Source organism: Molothrus ater, chromosome 22, assembly GCF_012460135.2.
Source record: "Molothrus ater isolate BHLD 08-10-18 breed brown headed cowbird chromosome 22, BPBGC_Mater_1.1, whole genome shotgun sequence".
In the NCBI taxonomy this organism is placed as follows: Eukaryota; Metazoa; Chordata; class Aves; order Passeriformes; family Icteridae; genus Molothrus; species Molothrus ater.
The window spans coordinates 5,145,346-5,161,760 of NC_050499.2; the positions used below are offsets into that span (position 1 = coordinate 5,145,346).

Here is a 16,415-nt window from a genome sequence, read left to right on the forward strand (position 1 = left end):
TGAATTTTTAGCCTTTCCATACAATTTAGCCATTCCATACATTATTTTGGTGGTTTTATCTCTGCTTCTCCACAAAGATGATTTTTGCTTGGTCATCCTTGTGAACACGGAGATGAAAATATCTGGGGAAATTATAAATTATATTATAAATTATATAAATTGGGATAAATTGTGAATTCAAGGATGTATCAGAAGGATCTGAACTATGGGATATTCAGAATCCTAGTTGCTATTTATAACTACTTTTTTTTTTTTTTTCAGTCTCATACAGGTAGCAATATTAAAATTGTTGCAACTCTAAATATTTTAATGGTTAAAAATTTTGGTTTCTTAATGGTTAAAATCATCAAAAAATCCTCATTTGGAGAGAATTTGATGCTCCTGTTTCTTTAAGGTGGGCTCTGTGCTCTGCAGCCACTGTTTTCCAATATTTGGAATTATGAGTAAATAGAATTACTCCCCCAGCCCATCCTTTCTGTTTACATTGTGTAATTACCAGCCCCTCTCCATGCCTCGTAATAATTGACTTGATATTGATAAATAGATTAGCTAATACACTAAATGATTATTCCCCACTAAATGAATCAGGGTGCTTTTGACTTCAAGTGCCATTAACCATAAATGCATGGATTTGGGACAGCTTTTGCATTTTGCATTAAGCAGCCCCTGGAAAAAAGAAAAAAAAATACAAAACAAAACCACCCAGAGAGCAGGAGCAGAGCCCAGGATGCTGCTCCTTCCCTGGGCCGGGCGTCATTCACCTTTCCCCATCTCCTGAATTCCTTCCTGACGCCCACAGCATGGAAAATTTTCCCTGGAAAACTCCCAGGAGAGATTTCGAGCAGATATTAGGACAAATATTGGGGCATTGTGGTATATTGGGATATTATATTGCAGAATATTCAGAAATATTTGCACGGGAAGGGTTGGAAAGTGTTGGAATGGGAGTGGTGGAGTCACTGTGGAGTTCAAAAAGTGGTGGAGGAAGGGTTAAAAAAATGTGTGGATGTGGCACCTGAGGAGAGGGTTTAGTGCTGGTTGGACTTGATTTTAGACATCTTTTCCAAGCCTAATCCACGATTTTATGGGGTTCTTTAAAGCCTTTTTAAGGGGCAGGACAGGTGAAGATGAGCTTCAGGGTGGGTGTTCCATCCACGGCGTCACTGTGCCAGGTTTGGGGGTCACCTCCCACCTCTCTGGGGGTGCTTCTTCCCCAAAAATTGTGATTTTATCACCTCTGTTGTTGTTGCTAATTCCTGTGGGACTGGTCCAGTCTGAGCACAGCCAGGGAAACTGGGAAATTCTGGGATGGAAGCACTGGGATTTTGAGATGGGAGAGGTCCCTGGGTCAGGTTTTGGGATCACCACCCACTCTTCTGTGGGTGTTTTTTCCCCAAAAAAGAGGGATTTTATCTCCTTTTTTGTTGTTGTTGATGATAATTCCTAATAATTCCGTAGGATTGCTCCAGTCTGAGCACAGCCAGGGAAATTGGTACCAATAAATCAAATTTCTTGGTCCTGCACCATTTGAGTCAGTTTTGGGATTGAAGCACTGGGATTTTCAGGTGGAGAGGTCACTGTGTCAGGTTTGGGGGTCACCACCCACCTCTCTGTGGGTGCTTTTTTTCCCCAAAAACATTTTTCCTCAAAAAGGGCTGATTTTATCACCTTGTTGATTTTAATAATTCCTGTAGGATTGGTCCAGTCTGAGCACAGCCAGGGAAACTGGGAAATTCTGGGATTGAAGCACTGGAATTTTCAGATGGAGAGGTCACTGTGTCAGGTTTTGGGATCACCACCCACCTCTCTCTGAGTGTTTTTTTTTTTCCCCAAAAATAGTGATTTTATCACCTTGTTGTTGTTGCTAATTATTATTGGTGAAGTAAGTAATATATAATTAATATATATCTATATATATCATATACTGATTTACTCTGATAATTAGTAGTCATCAGGAAAGTAGACATGGGACTGGATGAAGTGAAATGATCAGATTCAGATGTTTAAAAAAAAAAAAATCCAAACCAACCCTGCAACACTGCTCAGTTTGGTTGTTGCTAATTCCTGTACGATTGCTCCAGTCTGAGCACAGCCAGGGAAATTGGTACCAATGCATCAAATTTATTGATCCTGGACCAACGGAGTCAATTTTGGGATTGAAACACTGGAATTTTCAGGTGGAGAGGTCACTCTGTCAGGTTTGTGGATCACCACCCACTCTTCTGTGGGTGCTTTTTCCCCAAAAAAGAGCGATTTTATCTCCTTGTTGTTTTTTGTTAGTAATTCCTGGAGGATTGCTCCAGTCTGAGCACAGCCAGGGAAATTGGTACCAATGCATCAAATTTATTGATCCTGCACCAACTGAGTCAATTTTGGGATTGAAACACTGGGATTTTCAGGTGGAGAGGTCACTGTGTCAGGTTTTGGGGTCACCACCCACCCTTCTGTGGGTGTTTTTTCCCCAAAAAAGAGCGATTTTATCTCCTTGTTGTCTTTGTTAATAATTCCTGTAGGATTGGTCCAGTCTGAGCACAGCCAGGGAAATTGGTACCAATGCATCAAATTTATTGATCCTGGACCAACTGAGTCAATTTTGGGATTGAAGCACTGGGATTTTCAGCCTGAAGGGGCTGAGGTTTCCTCCTCTGGAGCAGCTGGCTGCTCAGCCAGGCAGTTCTGGGCCCTGTGGAGATTTGGGGACCTGCAGAGCCCTCGGCCCTGCCCAAGCTGCAGCAGGAGCTGCCAGCCAGGATGATGGATGGCAGTTCTGCACCTTGGACCAGGCAAAGCTGGCCTGGATTTTGTGGCATCAGGTTTGCAGCTGCTGCCTGCATCTGGGAAGGGCAGGGGGACACAGGGAAAAGAACTTTCCTTGCCCGCAAGGAGGGCACAGCAATCCCTGGGCATCATCAAGTAATCTTTAACAGAAATGAGGGTGGGATGGAGCAGTGAAAATGTGATTTTTTTTTTTTTTTAGGCATTTAAAGTCTCGTCTCTTTCCTTTCTTTCCTCTTTTGCAGTCTCTTAATTAACCTTAATCCTGGCCAGATAATGTATGAAACCTCAAATATCAGCACATATTATATAATCCATAAATATTCCATCCCAGCCTCATTACAGCACCAGGATTGGGAAGGGAAAAAAAAAAAAAAACCCATAAAAATGGGGAGAGAAAAAAAGTGCTAAAATTAATTTAACAAAATTGGAGCCAGCCCTTAAATGGATGGGAATTGCAACCTGAAGTTCCAGTTCTGCAGCATCACATCCAATTTGCTGGATGCCTGCAGCTGATTGATGTCAGGGTCCCAAATTCTGGGAATGCTTGAGCTGGGAGGTAAATCATTCCCAAGGCTCCTTTTGCTGGCTGGGGGCTCCGTGAGGATGAGTTTGGGGCTGAACTCAGAGTTCCTTAAACTTCTGCTGCTTTCAAAGCTCTTCCAGCTCCCAAAATTAGCGTTAGGTGTAAAATTAAAATGTTTTGGGCAGAAAAGTGATGATGGTGGTGTGGGGAGAGAGATCCATGCTCAGCTTCAGGTGAGGGAAAAGCTTCTCACTGCTCTTTAAAAAGAAATGGGGGTTTTATTCACCTTAATTTTCCTTAAAACACCAACATTTCCCTTTTCTCCAATTTTTATTGTTGTCATCTTTCATTGGTTCATTTCTTCCTGCTTTAGATCAGGTCTCTCCTTCAGAATACAATATATATATATTTCAATATTCAGGAATATAAAGTCTTCTAATGAATTCTTATATAATAATATAATGTCTTCTATTCAATATATATTCAATATTGAATAGATATATTCAATATTCAAAGATATAATATCTTATATTGAATATATATAGTCATTATTGAATATATATATTCAATATTATGTCTTATAATGCATTCTTATATTACATAATATTAAAATGTCTTATATGCAATATATATATTCAATATTGAATCTATAGATGTACAATATTCAATGATGTAATGCCCTATAATGAATTCTTATATTATTTAATAATATAATGTCTTCTATTCAGTATATATTTAATATTGAATATATATTCACTATTCAATAATATAATTTCTTATAATGAATTCTTATATAATAAAATAATGTCTTATATTGAATATATATTCATTAATATAATGGATTCATATATTACAAATTCTTATATATCCCAATGCTGTAATTCAGCTCTTGCCCTTGGTGATTTTTTTTTTCAAGGCAAAATTTAGCAAAAAAAGGTTATTTTGGATATCTTGGATAATTGGATATATATTTTTTTGAATGCAGATGGGAACGCCAGGGAAGCAGGGGGATTGTGGATGACAAACAACAAGATTTGAGCTCCCTATGAGCACAACACACCTCAAAAACTTCTTTATTCATGGCCAGGTGAGGGAGGGCTGTAAAAGATAAAATAATCCAGGAACTTCTGGCTGTTGGCATTGAGATTTGACCTGCGTGGACAGAAGCAGGAGCTGTTTGTCCTCCAAAGGTCCCTGGGCTGCGAATGCCGATTTCCCCAGCTTGGAGCGAGGCCTTTGCTCAGGCACAGCGTGAGAGGGAGCAGGATCCAGCCTGGGCAGATGGTGGGCAGGAAACAGTTGCCCACAGCTGCTGGGAGCTGCAAAAATCCAGGGAAAAGCAGCCAAAACCCAGCCCCATCCAACTCTGGGACAGGAAAAGCAGAGAGCTGGAGGCAGGGCAGGAAAGGAGCTGGGAGAAAGCTCGGTTCGCACGGTTCGGCCAAAGACAACGAGCTGGAAAATCTCCTTGTTGGCTTTTCTGATCCTCCTGCTCTGGGTCCCTTAGAAAATCAGTAAAAAGTTATCTTAGGATAATTTTAGGAGCTGTTGTACTCTAAATTTTGCCTGAAAAATCGACTTAGCAGCTGAAGGAGATGGATTCCCGAGCAGTGCTTCTGTGACTCCAGGATTTTGTGGGAGCTGTTGCCTCTCACAATTCCATTCTTCGCTATCAGCTGAAAGATTTAGGGAAAAAATGAGTTTTAATCTCCTCATAGAGGTGCAGTTCCTGAGCAAATTCACCTCTGGGGAGGAAAAGCCTCTGTGGTCGTGATAAAATCAATGTTTTCTGGGGGCAGAGACACAAGAAATCAAGATTTCCATGAAATAACTCCATGAAATTAATAATAAGCATTGTTAAAGTAGCAATTTAACAACAATCAAGCCAGCAGTGAATGATTTGTTGGTGTGGTTATTAGACAACAAGGTTGTTCCTTTTCTCGGAATTTTGTAGATATTGCTAGAAATCTCTGGATGTTTTCTTGGATTTTTGTAGTAATTCTAGAAATCTCCATTTTCTTTTCTTGGATTTTTTATTAGTTATTTCTAGAAATCTGTGGATTTTTTTCTTGGATTTTTTTCTTGGATTTTTTTCTTGGATTTTTGTAGTTATAACTAGAAAACTGTGGATTTTTGTCATTGGATTTTTGTAGTTCCTTCTAGAAATCTGTGGTCTTTGGTTGTGTTTTGTGTGTTTGTTAATTGAGATATCTCTAATTAAGCCAAAGAAATTTGATGTTCTGCACGGCACTGATTGGTTCTAATTGGGCTACCAAGCAATAAAATCAAATCTGCTCTCTTAAACCAAGAGCAGCACTTCTAAAAAAATGGAAATTTTGGGGATTGCCCTCAGTTTTTGGGGGATGACCCTCAGTTTTTGGGGATTACCCTCTGGTTTTGGGGATTACCCTCAGTTTTTTGGATTACCCTTTCGTTTTGGGGATCCCTCTCCCTTTTTGGAGATTAACCTCTGTTTTTGGGGACCATGCTCCCTTTTTGGGGATTACCCTCTGTTTTTGGGGATTACCCTTTGGTTTTGGGGTTTCTGCTTCCTTTTTGGGGATCCCCCTCCCTTTTTGGGGATCCCTTTGCTCTTCCCTTTCCCTGCTCTGCACCGTCATCAATCTCTTTTTGAAAATCTTCTTTTCTGAGCTCATTTTTGGACAGCACAGCCACAGCCAGGTCCCACCACCTGCATTTTTAATTCCTGAGGATATTTCAGAGCCAGGTGGGGAAAAAAGAGTGGGAGGTTGAGTCCTTGCAACAACCTCTGCCACTGGATCTTTGCAGCAAGCCAGGGAGACAGGGAAAAATAGTCAACATTATTTCAGCACAGTGGGGAAGGAGGGATGAAAGCTCTGCAAATGAATTCATTGTGACAACCTTTGTGAAGGATCCCAGTGTTTGATCTTTTAAAAGATTTAATAATTCTTTGGAGAGATTAAAGAATGAAACTGGCTTGGGAGGAGGAGGAGAGGAAGTTAACTTTCTTTCTCCCCCACCCCTGATTCTGTCAAAATAGTAAATAAAAAAGAGCAAATCCCTAAATTTAGTTGGCTTCTCCCCACATCAACTCTTTCTTTTGGGTGTTGATGCATGTCATGTTTGAGTCCTTGTAGTGGAGAAACACTCGGAAATGTGACCCCTCAGATAAAGATTTTGGGCAATGATCTAATGTGCCTCTCTCCAATGGAAATGGAGCTAAAAAGCAAAGTAATTAAAAGCCTGGAAATCAGAATTTCCACCATGTTGGGGTTTGTGGTGTTTCACACATTTCCAAAAGGCCAGACCTTCAGCCACAGGGCTGGGTTTGGCCCCTGGCTGCTGAACCAAGCAAGATCTGAAGGTCTTTGCACTGCCACTGCTAAAATACATTAATTTTTGGTTTCTTGTAGCTTAGAAAACCTTGTAGTTTAAATGTTTTCTTAAAACTAACTCAGATTGCTTTGATGCAAATAGTAAGTTCCTGTTATATTTTTTTTTTTAGATATTACTTAAAAAAGACCCTAAATAACCAAAACTTAAACCAAAACTAACTAAACTAACCAGAACTTTAACCCCCCAGGAACTAAAACAGGTAGATTTTTTTTTCTATCAAATGACCTGGTATTACTCTTATTTTAAAATAAATGAATTATCTCTGCTGCAGTTTTTGGGGGAGTCAAGCTTTTCTGCTTTGAAGAAGTACTGACAATTTAAAAAATGTGATTTTTTGGGTAAGCCTGGTCATTTTCTACCTTCAGCTAGCAAACAAATAAATACAGTTTGACTGGTGCCATATACAAGTGGAACAGGGGTAGGAAGAGTTTTTTTAATCATTTCCCCATCAAATACTGAACAGCCTTTCCTATGATAAGACCCCAGGGTCCTCCAGGCTGAGCCAGAAACTCCTCTGGACTGGAGCTGCACAGGAAGGGCACTCAGTGGAGGCATCCATTTCAAAAGCCACTCATAATGAAGATTAATTAGGCCTCGTTTAGCAGCCCAGAGTTAAATACACACAGCCAAGGCCTTGGGCTTCCTCACGCCACAGAAAGTTTCCATGGAAAGCAGAGAAGAGTAAAAAGTGGGGGACAGGAGAAGGAGGCTCAGCTCCCATGTAAAGTAAATTTAAAAACGCCCCAGGATTGGCTTTTCTTGTTCACACAGAGGGATAAAATGCCTTAAGGGGCACTTTGGGCAAGGCAGGGGTCACGTTCTGGGCCTGTTTGCAGTAGTGCAGCTCCTCCAACCATGTTCTATTTATTGTCCTTTTTGGTGGCTGAGGGCTCCCCACCTCCTTTATTCCATGCAATGTTCTTTCCTTTCAAAAGGCCAAACTCATGTACCTATATCTTTGAATTTTTCAACCAAGGGCTTTGATTGGACTTCAGAGCTTTGCAATGCCAACTTTCCCTTCTTTGTTTTCCCCTGAGCCATCACTTGGTCTCAGATTCGGTCTGGGGTGCATTTCTTCTTTCATTCCACATTCCTGGCCTGGAATATGAATTAAGGCTGGGCTTGGTGATCTCAGAGGTCTTGTCCAACATTAATGAGTCCGTGATTTGAATCTTTTTAATAAGGCACCGATGCAGGGCGTCCTGCAGCTGAGGGTGTTGGGAGAGGCTGGGAATCACCGGCGCTTTCCAGCTGCAGAAAGAGGGGCTGTGCCCAATGCAATCGGTGGGGTTTGACTTTGCCAAACCCTTCCTAGGGCCAGGCTGTCCCTACTCAGTGCTTTGTACAATTAAATCTGTGGGTTTGACTTTGCCAAACCCTTCCTAGGGCTGAGTTGCCCCACTCAGTGCTGTGCCCAATGCAATCAGTGGGGTTTGACTTTTTTAAACCCTTCCCAGAACCAGGCTATTCCCACTCAGTGCTGTGCCCAATCCAATCTGTGGGTTTGACTTTTCCAAACCCCACTCAGTGCTTTGTCCAGTGCAATCAGTGAGTTTGACTTTTCCAAACCCTTCCTGGAGCCAGGCTGTCCCTGCTCAGTGCTTTGTCCCATCCAATCTGTGGGTTTGACTTTTCCAAACCCTTCCTAGAGCCCTGCTATCCCCACTCAGTGCTGTGCCCAATGCAACCTGTGGGGTTTGACTTTTCCAAACCCCACTCAGTGCTGTGCCCAGTGCAACCTGTGGGGTTTGACTTTTCCAAACCCTTCCTAGAGCCCTGCTATCCCCACTCAGTGCTGTGCCCAATGCAACCAGTGGGGTTTGACTTTTCCAAACCCCACTCAGTGCTGTGCCCAGTGCAACCTGTGGGGTTTGACTTTTCCAAACCCTTCCTAGAGCCAGGCTATCCCCACTCAGTGCTGTGCCCAGTGCAACCAGTGGGGTTTGACTTTTCCAAACCCCACTCAGTGCTTTGGCTGCCAGCACAGGAGCAGGGAAGGAGCCCTGAGTGCCCCCAGCACCTTTGGGCACACAAAATCCTCTCCGTGCCTCATTGTCAGGGCTGCTGACTGCTCTCATTAACTTCAAGTGGCATCGAGTGCTCAGCACAATGGCAAACCGAGCCCTCCACTTCTTTAAAGTGATCTTTGGGGTTTCATATTTATTTGCAAACCAGGGGCAGTGCAGCTCCTGAAAGAAAAGGGTTTTCCTCTTCACCCAGAGCTGGAGGTGGACACACGGAGCCCAGGCATGTTCTGCCAGCACAATGGCAACTTATGAATAAGATCATACTTGTATTTGCATTAACACGGCTGGCTTCTCCAGGCAGTTTTACATAATCTCCTTTTCAATGGGGAAGGGTGTCATTTCCCCTTCATTTCATACAGCCCCGCTTTGAAAATGTAGGGAGGAAGTATTTAAAGAAAGTCCGCATTTTATGAAAGGGAAAATTGCCGGCGTTCCTTTGTGTGTCTCAGTAGGATTTGGATAGATTACTCATACTTAAAAAGGAAGGGAGCTTTTGCTTTCTCTTCCCCTTTTTTAAAAACTTGCATTAACATGATGTATTGACATATTACAAAATCCAGGGAATGCTGGAGAGAGAATCAACCGCGGCTTTGTCCACAAGTTGCAACAAATTCTTAAAACGTCGTCACCTTCTGAAATAAAATTGTCACATTTTGGATACAGGCAACTTTTATAAGGACTAAAGCTCCACTTCTGAGATAGGCACAACAGTGTGTCCTCTCTCTCTCTCTCTCTTGCTTTTTCTTTCTGTTTAAAAATGAATTCTCTTCTTTTTTGCTTTTTTTCCTCCCTTTTGATCCAATGAGCTGGGTACGAGTGCAGCACATTTGAACCATTTTCATAAATCAAGCAACTGGAATAGATTTTAATGCAGAATTGTATTACTGCAGGAATGCCAGGCATGCAGGCTCGAAGCACTAACACTTCTATTAGTTGAATGGAAGCCAATCCTTTAGCTGTAAGCATATTAAAAGGAAAATAATTCCCCTGCCACATTTCGGGGGTCTCTGATGTCAAAAATCCTCCCTGAAGTAACTCACAACTTTTTTCCTGAGTTGTCCTTGTCTCAGGGGTGTTACAACTGGTCAGTCACACTCTGAGGAATACGTTTTACAGGAGACATTAAATCCCATTGAGCTGTTCTCCTCTCTCTGACATCCTTGGAGTAAAAATAAAGTCACGGAGAAGTAGAACATCAAGTTTCAGTGCTGGAAGACACTATCAGCTCCCACAAAGGCTTTCTATTCCTTCCAGGACCTATATTTATATTTGCTGATGACTCCTTGTCAATCTGACACTTGCTAATCAACCTTTGATGATAATTGTAATTCTTGCTAAGGACACTTCATCCTAGGAGGTCAAAAGGACATTTTGTACACTGAGATGCACTCTGTGCATGTGTGTGACTGAATCCATGGGCACATGTTTATATTTACAAGAGATGTTTATGCTAACACTTCTCTTTTTTTGGGGGTAAATTTTTTTATCATTCTCCTTTCCCTCATTTGCTGCTGTCATTTTGCATCTATGAAATGTTGCTCATTGCTAAATCATTACCAGAATTTAAAAGGGAGGGGTGAACCTGCTGCTCAAAACAGAGGGGAAAACACAAAATAAAATTTTACAGGCGCTTTAGTAAAAAACTTGGTAAATATTCAGCTCTTTAAAAAAAAAAAAAGAAAAAAGAGAAGGGTTTTTGTGAAATCAGTTGATAACATCTTCATCTAAATCCATTTATTATCTTCTATTTGAAAAGCACTTAGCTCAACAGGGCTTTGTGCCTGCACTGAGGTTTCCAGGTATCATCAGATCAAGAATCTTAAGCACGGATAAAACATAACAATGTTTGTTATTTTCTCCCTCCAAAAGGAAAGCAAATAACTTGAGGCATCTGACACTGATGGGGTAGACTAAGCCAATTGGGAGGCTTTTCATTTCATATTTTGGCACTGAATTTTATTCTTTTTTGAGCCCTTTTTGTCTTGACATTCCACAGGTTTTGGATGTGTTGGGCTAACCCCAGCCTACATCTCTGCAAATAATCAGATTTTGAATTTCAGATTTTGTCGTGTGGGTTCCCAACATTAGGAATTCAACCGGAGGATGGGTTTCTATTTGTCTGTGCCATTCTTTGGAGCACAGAGTCCTCTCCCAAGGACAGCACCACGGATCTGCTGCCAGGAGGCAGAAGGAGCTGGGCACAGGGGATTGAGGGCACTGCCCCTGCACGCCCCCTTCAATTGCCCTGGTCAGTCTGGTGTGCCAGCCTTGGAGGGAGAAGGGTGGAATAATCTGCAGGATAATCCCTTCCTGTAGGAACCTCAGCATCACCTCAGTGACTGGTACCCAGAGGCTGCTTCTGGCTCAAGAACTGACCTCAATCAGAGAGCAGAAAAGCAAATTATCTCCCTGCTTCCACAGTTTGCTCCCGAAGGACTCCAGAACCTTGCATAAACAAAAACTAATTATAATACACACACACACACACACACACAGACAAAAATTTAGTAGAAACTCAAAGCTCTGTTCGTGGGCTGAACAAAAAGGAAGCTGGAAGAGTGAATGTCACAGTGCCATCTACTGACGCCAGCCCCGAGCCTGGAGGGAGAACACCCAACTGCAGGGGGGGGGAAAAATAAATAAATAAGGCTGGGAGTCTTGGAGGGATTATGTTTAAAGGAAGGAGATGACTGCTAATTAATGTGACAAGAGAGAAAGCCTCACCTACTGACAGGTTATTCATCCCACAAGTGTTAGAATCCTCCTCAGGGCTGTCTGCTCCCGTAATTCCTGGAGAAAGGCTCGTGCTGCAGGAACAGCTGACCAGAACCCTCAGTGCCAGCTCCCATCTTTCTGTTTTGTCTTGATGAGCTTTACACCAGAGGAGAATTACAGCCTGCTCTGTGGCAAGCAATTTGAAGGCATAAAGGAATGCAATTGTGGAATAAAACCCGCTCTGTGTGCTGTGAGATAACTTCACCTGACACAGAAAATGAGCGGTAACTCGGAGGCAGGTAGGAGCAACATGTAATCCAGTTGACATAAATGAAAAGATGATATTGGCAGAAAATTGGGCTGCGTGTGAATATAAAGGCTGTTGAATAACAGGGAATGGAAAATGACATGCTCAGCAGCAGCGAGGGAAAGATGAAAGGAGTTCAGAAAACATTTGTACGGGAGAAGCCAAGCACGAGTCAACAAAGGCTGGAATTCTCTGCTCCTCCAAGCAGAGCTGAGTGCTGCAGCTTCAGCCCTACCTGTGCTCAGGCTTGGCAAGTGCTAAAGTGTCAAAACAATCAGAGTTTGTTCTCTGGTTGCTAATGTGCCAGCTGAAGTGGAGGCTGAGATGTTCAGCAAAGCCATTACTAAGCAAAATGAGGCATCATCATCACCCCCTGTATCACTGTCAGTAATTCCGAGGTAAGAACGGAATGAAGGGCGAGCAGAGAGTGATTGGGGATGGGAAAGAAAAGCCAAGAGGTGAGGAGACTGCAGCATGTTGATTGAAAAAAAAAAAAAAGAAAACTACTCTGTGTATTGTGAAGGGTCGTGTCAAGTATGAGAATTCAGGAGGAGGGAGAAGTGAGCACCTGAGCTGGGCTTGCTGAGATTCACCCCAGGTAGGTGGTGGCAGATGGAGCTGACATCCTGAGAGAGGCTGAGAGGTGAAAGCAATAATGAACAGCCTTCACAAGGTGAAAGCAGAAGAAATATTAGAGCTGTTACAGGAGAGCAAGCAGGAGATGCTCAGATTTATGAGTTCTTTTGGAGAGCAGCCATGGTTTGTCTTTATTTCCTAGTAGCTGGTTCTTGATTTGAGCTTCGTCAGGTCATCAGATTGGTGCCATCAGCTCTGAAAGGTTCTCAGCCCTTCCTTTGGATCATCTAGCAGGCTCAAAATGAACATGTGGAGTGCAAGCACGATCTGCTTTGGGGGGAGCTGTCCTGAAAAGCAAAAGCAATGGAAAAAAGTAAGAAGGGAGAGAGAGAGAGAGAGAGAGGATTTTATTATGGCACCATCTGTCTCCTGGCTGTTAATATTTCTCTCCCCTCTTTGCAGTGATTCTGAGAACTGGGTTTCAGGATGATGCTGGATGGTTCCAGAAGGGACCATGGCCGTGGCTGTCCCTCCATGCAGAGCAGGGTCTGGCTGAAGGCCCCTGTGTGACATTGATCTCAGAAGTAACACACGGAGCAAGCCTTGCCTTGGAGGAGGGCCAGCAAGTGAATTCCAGCTTGGTGCTCCTTTTCTTCCTCTCATTCTCTTCTTCTTGCTTCACTTCATTCAAAGGTTTTAATGAGAGCCCAGACCTGTCTCAGGCTTTTGCTCAGCACCTGGGACAGGCTCCCACTGGATGTTACAGCACCCTGCCAAGGGCCCTGCTCTCAGATTTTTTCAGCTGACCCAGAGATTTCAAACAGCAGTTTCATTTTTCCTCTTTTAATTTAATTGGAGAACGTAAAAGGAGCTTTTGACTTTTACTGGTGGAACCCGAGGAGGACTGAAGCAGTTTAAACTTGACAGAACTTAATGGTGCAGGGCACCCTTCGAAACTTTTGTTTATCTCCTGTGAGCTGCTGAAGAGAGGAGGGAAAAAAGGGAAGAAAAGGGAAAAAAAAGAAAAAAGAAAAAAGAAAAAAGGCAGCTTTCAGTTACTAAACCCCCTCGTGGTGTTGAATTCTAACCAAGTACATCCAGCCCTGCCAGCCAGAAATGCCAAAAGGAGGAAAGCTGCTGAATCAGAGGAGAATCAGGATTGGGAGGATGGTGGGGAATATGAGAGTAGCACTAGGTGAGTTCATTTGATAGACTTATTGCTGTTTTGTATTTGCACATCATCTGGGAGCAAACTTCTTGGGTTTTTTTTTGGTTTTTTTTTTATTATCGCTGGGTTTTGTTCCTAAATTATTTAACAAATGTTTTCTGGGAGCCACTTGCAGCATATAGATGAGTTATCCCCAGCTACTTGCTGGTCTAAGGAATAAGTTCTGCAGCTCTGAGCTGAGCTTGCAAGATGCCAAATTTCTGAGCACCCTGGGCTGGGTTAAAGCAGGAATTCCTGGTGCTCCGCACCCCTTGGGTTCAAATCTTATTTGCAGGGAAAGGTTTGGGAGCATGGAAAGGTTTGGGAGCATGGAAAGGTTGGGAGAGCAGCAGCTTTTCCTCCTTTTGGAACTGTTTTGGGAGCATGGAAAGGTTTGGGAAGCAGCAGCATTCTCCCCCTTCTGGGACTGGCTTGGGAGCAGGGAAAGGTTTGGAAGCATGGAAAGGTTTGGATGCTTTGGGATTTGGGTTATTTGGGATTATTGGGGGGTCTGGGCTGGTCCAGACCCCCCAAATTTACGAGGCAGTCACTTCTCAAGAAGAAAAATCTTTGACCCAAATGAAATCATCCCACTGCTGGTGGGAGCTCCAAGCAAGTGTGGTCCAGACCCCCCCGATTTACCAGGCAGTCACTTCTCTTTTATTTCTCAAGCAGAGCCATCTTTGACCCAAATGAAATAATCCCACTGCTGGTGGGAGCTCCAAGCAAGGGCCCATTTCCCCGAAGACTTTATTGGGGTGCCAACCCAAAGCCAGCTGGATTTTGAGGCACCAGGCAGCCCCTGTGGCACATTTTCAGCTCATTTATTGTTTTGAAAAACGCCAGTCTGGTGGCATTATCAGGAAACCGAGGAGATAGGGCAGGGATGTCTTTGCTGAGCGTGGTTTGCTGCAGGAAGCCGTGCAGTCATCAGCTGATTAATGCCAATTTATTTAGGAATCGAGCCTGGCCGTGGCTGTCTGCCTCCCCAAAAGGTCCTGTGGTGTCCTTTCTCCACCCCACTCGCTGGAGCATGTTTGTAAAGTTGCTGTTGCATATGCTTGGGCAATAAAACATTTACAGCTATTTCAGAAATTGCTGCAGTAGGCAGTTTTCCTCATTAATTTGGCCATTCTGGATGGGGTTTCACGAGGTGTGAAGGCGTGCAGAGTCATACCTGACACTACCCCTGCTCCTGCTTGTAATGCCAACCTCCTTAAGGAAAAAATGAGATCAGAAGGGGATGTTTGAGAGGAAATGGAAGTGGCAGCTCCACTGATCCAGTGATCAGTCAGAAAATCACAAAATATCCTGAGCTGGGAGCGATCCACAAGGATCACCCATGTCCTGCTCCTGCAAATTTTCTCTGATTGTTCTTTGCTTCTTCTTGCCCAAGACTTTGGAGACTTTAAAATACCTCCAGGAGCCTGCAGGGCTATAAAAATATAACAATAATGATTTCTTCCTCCCGCCTCCATCTGAGGAATCTCTGAGCGTATTTCAAATATCAAAGAGCAAGAAACCCATTGTAGTGCTGTCCCCTGGGTAAAGGTGGGAAAAGGAGGCCCTGAGAGGTGGAAGGAATTGCACAAGGCTAAATGGAATCCCAGCAGCAGATCGGGAGACAGACCTGAGGCCAGGGTTTGGGTTTTGTCACCATTTTGGGGAGAATTTTTTTTTAAAATCTGTGCCCAAACTCTTCGTATCTGGTCAAGATTTGGATGTTTCCTGCAGAAATAAGGCTTCTCTTCCATTTTAAAAGTGATGCTTGCACTAAAATGTAACTACCACAGTGACAAATCAAAGAATGCTCTGCTCCATCCCCTGTCCCAGAGCTGCACCTCAGCCTGGCTCTCCTGGAAATATTGAGACAGATGATGGATAGGGACAGGTCAAAGCAGAGGAGATCTGAATTATTCTTTTCATATCCCAAAAGAATGAGCTTGTGTTATTCCTCACTTTCAAATTTGCCCCAATTTATGGGGTAGATAAGGCTGGAATTTTGAAGGGCAGCATCACGAATTGCTTTTCTTATTGATCGAGCTTTTAATGTGCCAACAATGAAAACAATAAAACTTGCATTTAAAAACAAACATTTCTAGCACAGGAGCTGCATTAAAATGACACAAATTGCTTTTGTGGGCTGAATTCAACAGAACACCCATGAGGTTCCACTTAAAAACAACAAGCCAACAAAAATCAAATTGCATTGTTTTACAGGCAAACAAAATGGTGAGCACGCCTTGGGCTATGTTTTCAGCGTGTTTTCTTGGGAGATCAAAGCTTAAATCCCATTAACCCTTCAAATGTCAGCCTGGTGAGTTCCTTCCCTTTACCTCTGAGCTTCTGGGGCTGCCTTCAGCAGGGAGCCAGGCTGGATCTGCTGCTCTTCCTCCTCCTCCTCCTCCTCGTTTTCCCCACCAGCATCTCCACGGAAGCAGCACCTTGTAAGTGGGCAGAGTTCAAACAGCCACTTCAGCCAGCCCTCACTGCTTCCCTTTCACTGACTCTGAGATCTGGCCAGAAGCCAGCACTCAAATACATTTATTTTGGTTTTTACCATTCACTGTGATGCCTCAGGTTTGGCTTTTCTATTTTTCAGGTTCTGTGCTGCTTTAGTGTGTGGGTCTGGGTTCACATCAGGGGATGCTGAGCTCTGGGCACAGAGCAGGGAGACAAAACAATTCCTGCTCCAGCTGGGCACCAAGGACAAATGATCCAAATCTCAGCCCAGGAGCACAAACACCGTGGGCTGGAGAGAGAAAAACAAGGATGGGACTGCATGGGCTGGAGCTGGAATGGGACAATGAACTGCAAGATGCAAATGGAGCAGAACTGATCCAAGGGAGAGACCCCGGGAGCGCTTGTGCATTTTGGGACCATTTTGGTTCATCTTGGGCTCAT

General features: G+C 43.3%; 2 long non-coding RNA genes across 2 annotated transcripts in view; one reads left to right on the plus strand and one right to left on the minus strand.

Moving 5' to 3' along the window:
- The window catches only part of LOC118695815 (uncharacterized), a 34,411-nt gene extending 22,613 nt beyond the window's left edge, over positions 1-11,798 (minus strand). The window contains exon 1 of the long non-coding RNA XR_004981591.2: positions 11,431-11,798. This is a non-coding gene — a long non-coding RNA (uncharacterized LOC118695815). The remainder of the gene's footprint in view (positions 1-11,430) is intronic.
- LOC129046596 (uncharacterized) lies at positions 11,361-16,365 on the plus strand. The gene is made up of 3 exons (XR_004981589.2): positions 11,361-12,126; positions 12,767-13,499; positions 15,732-16,365. It is a non-coding gene; the product is annotated as an uncharacterized LOC129046596 (long non-coding RNA).
- The last annotated feature ends 50 nt before the right edge of the window (positions 16,366-16,415 follow it).